This window comes from Saccoglossus kowalevskii, chromosome 8, assembly GCF_978046115.1.
Source record: "Saccoglossus kowalevskii chromosome 8, keSacKowa6.1, whole genome shotgun sequence".
Taxonomy (NCBI): Eukaryota; Metazoa; Hemichordata; class Enteropneusta; family Harrimaniidae; genus Saccoglossus; species Saccoglossus kowalevskii.
In genome coordinates this window covers 37,977,115-37,983,114 of record NC_140648.1, presented here as the reverse complement: position 1 = coordinate 37,983,114, position 6,000 = coordinate 37,977,115, and positions in this window count along the sequence as shown.

Genomic DNA, 6,000 nt, shown 5'->3' with positions numbered 1-6,000 from the left:
GCAATGGATTTATAGTGTACTCCATACATTAATACACTAGATAATATCACACACATGCACTGTAGCCATGCAATGGATTTATAGTGTACTCCATACATTAATACACTAGATAATATCACACACATACACTGTAGCCATGCAATGGATTTATAGTGTACTCCATACATTAATACACTAGATAATATCACACATATGCACTGTAGCCATGCAATGGATTTATAGTGTACTCCATACATTAATACACTAGATAATATCACACACATGCACTGTAGCCATGCAATGGATTTATAGTGTACTCCATACATTAATACACTAGATAATATCACACACATACACTGTAGCCATGCAATGGATTTAAAGTGTACTCCATACATTAATACACTAGATAATATCGAACACATGCACTGTAGCCATGCAATGGATTTATAGTGTACTCCGTACATTAATACACTAGATAATATCACACATATGCACTGTAGCCATGCAATGGATTTATAGTGTACTCCATACATTAATACACTAGATAATATCACACACATGCACTGTAGCCATGCAATGGATTTATAGTGTACTCCATACATTAATACACTAGATAATATCACACACATACACTGTAGCCATGCAATGGATTTATAGTGTACTCCATACATTAATACACTAGATAATATCACACACATACACTGTAGCCATGCAATGGATTTATAGTGTACTCCGTATATTAATACACTAGATAATATCACACACATGCACTGTAGCCATGCAATGGATTTATAGTGTACTCCGTACATCAATACACTAGATAATATCACACACATACACTGTAGCCATGCAATGGATTTATAGTGTACTCCATACATTAATACACTAGATAATATCACACACATGCACGGTAGCCATGCAATGGATTTAAAGTGTACTCCATACATTAATACACTAGATAATATCACACACATGCACTGTAGCCATGCAATGGATTTATAGTGTACTCCATACATTAATACACTAGATAATATCACACACATGCACTGTAGCCATGCAATGGATTTATAGTGTACTCCATACATTAATACACTAGATAATATCACACACATGCACTGTAGCCATGCAATGGATTTATAGTGTACTCCATACATTAATACACTAGATAATATCACACACATACACTGTAGCCATGCAATGGATTTATAGTGTACTCCATACATTAATACACTAGATAATATCACACACATACACTGTAGCCATGCAATGGATTTATAGTGTACTCCATACATTAATATACTAGATAATATCACACACATGCACTGTAGCCATGCAATGGATTTATAGTGTACTCCATACATTAATACACTAGATAATATCACACACATGCACCGTAGCCATGCAATGGATTTATAGTGTTCTCCATACATTAATACACTAGATAATATCACACACATGCACTGTAGCCATGCAATGGATTTATAGTGTACTCCATACATTAATACACTAGATAATATCACACACATGCACTGTAGCCATGCAATGGATTTATAGTGTACTCCATACATTAATACACTAGATAATATCACACACATGCACTGTAGCCATGCAATGGATTTATAGTGTACTCCGTACATTAATACACTAGATAATATCACACATATGCACTGTAGCCATGCAATGGATTTATAGTGTACTCCATACATTAATACACTAGATAATATCACACACATACACTGTAGCCATGCAATGGATTTATAGTGTACTCCATACATTAATGCACTAGATAATATCACACACATACACTGAAGCCATGCAATGGATTTATAGTGTACTCCATACATTAATACACTAGATAATATCACACACATACACTGAAGCCATGCAATGGATTTATAGTGTACTCCATACATTAATACACTAGATAATATCACACACATGCACTGAAGCCATGCAATGGATTTATAGTGTACTCCATACATTAATACACTAGATAATATCACACACATACACTGTAGCCATGCAATGGATTTATAGTGTACTCCATACATTAATACACAAGATAATATCACACACATGCACTGTAGCCATGCAATGGATTTATAGTGTACTCCATACATTAATACACTAGATAATATCACACACATACACTGTAGCCATGCAATGGATTTATAGTGTACTCCATACATTAATACACTAGATAATATCACACACATACACTGTAGCCATGCAATGGATTTATAGTGTACTCCATACATTAATACACAAGATAATATCACACACATGCACTGTAGCCATGCAATGGATTTATAGTGTACTCCATACATTAATACACGAGATAATATCACACACATGCACTGTAGCCATGCAATGGATTTACAGTGTACTCCATACATTAATACACTAGATAATATCACACACATGCACTGTAGCCATGCAATGGATTTATAGTGTACTCCATACATTAATACACTAGATAATATCACACACATACACTGTAGCCATGCAATGGATTTATAGTGTACTCCATTCATTAATACACTAGATAATATCACACATATATACACTGTAGCCATGCAATGGATTTATAGTGTACTCCATTCATTAATACACAAGATAATATCACACACATGCACTGTAGCCATGCAATGGATTTATAGTGTACTCCATACATTAATACACTAGATAATATCACACACATACACTGTAGCCATGCAATGGATTTATAGTGTACTCCATACATTAATACACTAGATAATATCACACACATACACTGTAGCCATGCAATGGATTTATAGTGTACTCCATACATTAATACACTAGATAATATCACACACATGCACTGTAGCCATGCAATGGATTTATAGTGTACTCCATACATTAATACACTAGATAATATCACACACATACACTGTAGCCATGCAATGGATTTATAGTGTACTCCATACATTAATACACGAGATAATATCACACACATGCACTGTAGCCATGCAATGGATTTACAGTGTACTCCATACATTAATACACTAGATAATATCACACACATGCACTGTAGCCATGCAATGGATTTATAGTGTACTCCATACATTAATACACTAGATAATATCACACACATACACTGTAGCCATGCAATGGATTTATAGTGTACTCCATTCATTAATACACTAGATAATATCACACATATATACACTGTAGCCATGCAATGGATTTATAGTGTACTCCATTCATTAATACACTAGATAATATCACACACATACACTGTAGCCATGCAATGGATTTATAGTGTACTCCATACATTAATACACAAGATAATATCACACACATGCACTGTAGCCATGCAATGGATTTATAGTGTACTCCATACATTAATACACGAGATAATATCACACACATGCACTGTAGCCATGCAATGGATTTATAGTGTACTCCATACATTAATACACTAGATAATATCATACACATACACTGTAGCCATGCAATGGATTTATAGTGTACTCCATTCATTAATACACTAGATAATATCAAACACATACACTGTAGCCATGCAATGGATTTATAGTGTACTCTATACATTAATACACTAGATAATATCACACACATACACTGTAGCCATGCAATGGATTTATAGTGTACTCCATACATTAATACACTAGATAATATCACACACATACACTGTAGCCATGCAATGGATTTATAGTGTACTCCATACATTAATACACTAGATAATATCACACACATACACTGTAGCCATGCAATGGATTTATAGTGTACTCCATACATTAATACACTAGATAATATCACACACATACACTGTAGCCATGCAATGGATTTATAGTGTACTCCATACATTAATACACTAGATAATATCACACACATACACTGTAGCCATGCAATGGATTTATAGTGTACTCCATACATTAATACACTAGATAATATCACACACATACACTGTAGCCATGCAATGGATTTATAGTGTACTCCATACATTAATACACTAGATAATATCACACACATACACTGTAGCCATGCAATGGATTTATAGTGTACTCCATACATTAATACACTAGATAATATCACACACATACACTGTAGCCATGCAATGGATTTATAGTGTACTCCATACATTAATACACTAGATAATATCACACACATACACTGTAGCCATGCAATGGATTTATAGTGTACTCCATACATTAATACACAAGATAATATCACACACATGCACTGTAGCCATGCAATGGATTTATAGTGTACTCCATACATTAATACACTAGATAATATCACACACATACACTGTAGCCATGCAATGGATTTATAGTGTACTCCATACATTAATACACTAGATAATATCACACACATACACTGTAGACATGCAATGGATTTATAGTGTACTCCATACATTAATACACAAGATAATATCACACACATGCACTGTAGCCATGCAATGGATTTATAGTGTACTCCATACATTAATACACGAGATAATATCACACACATGCACTGTAACCATGCAATGGATTTACAGTGTACTCCATACATTAATACACTAGATAATATCACACACATGCACTGTAGCCATGCAATGGATTTATAGTGTACTCCATACATTAATACACTAGATAATATCACACACATACACTGTAGCCATGCAATGGATTTATAGTGTACTCCATTCATTAATACACTAGATAATATCACACACATACACTGTAGCCATGCAATGGATTTATAGTGTACTCCATTCATTAATACACTAGATAATATCACACACATACACTGTAGCCATGCAATGGATTTATAGTGTACTCCATACATTAATACACTAGATAATATCACACACATGCACTGTAGCCATGCAATGGATTTATAGTGTACTCCATACATTAATACACTAGATAATATCACACACATACACTGTAGCCATGCAATGGATTTATAGTGTACTCCATACATTAATGCACTAGATAATATCACACACATACACTGAAGCCATGCAATGGATTTATAGTGTACTCCATACATTAATACACTAGATAATATCACACACATACACTGAAGCCATGCAATGGATTTATAGTGTACTCCATACATTAATACACTAGATAATATCACACACATGCACTGAAGCCATGCAATGGATTTATAGTGTACTCCATACATTAATACACTAGATAATATCACACACATACACTGTAGCCATGCAATGGATTTATAGTGTACTCCATACATTAATACACAAGATAATATCACACACATGCACTGTAGCCATGCAATGGATTTATAGTGTACTCCATACATTAATACACTAGATAATATCACACACATACACTGTAGCCATGCAATGGATTTATAGTGTACTCCATACATTAATACACTAGATAATATCACACACATACACTGTAGCCATGCAATGGATTTATAGTGTACTCCATACATTAATACACAAGATAATATCACACACATGCACTGTAGCCATGCAATGGATTTATAGTGTACTCCATACATTAATACACGAGATAATATCACACACATGCACTGTAGCCATGCAATGGATTTACAGTGTACTCCATACATTAATACACTAGATAATATCACACACATGCACTGTAGCCATGCAATGGATTTATAGTGTACTCCATACATTAATACACTAGATAATATCACACACATACACTGTAGCCATGCAATGGATTTATAGTGTACTCCATTCATTAATACACTAGATAATATCACACACATACACTGTAGCCATGCAATGGATTTATAGTGTACTCCATTCATTAATACACTAGATAATATCACACACATACACTGTAGCCATGCAATGGATTTATAGTGTACTCCATACATTAATACACAAGATAATATCACACACATGCACTGTAGCCATGCAATGGATTTATAGTGTACTCCATACATTAATACACGAGATAATATCACACACATGCACTGTAGCCATGCAATGGATTTATAGTGTACTCCATACATTAATACACTAGATAATATCATACACATACACTG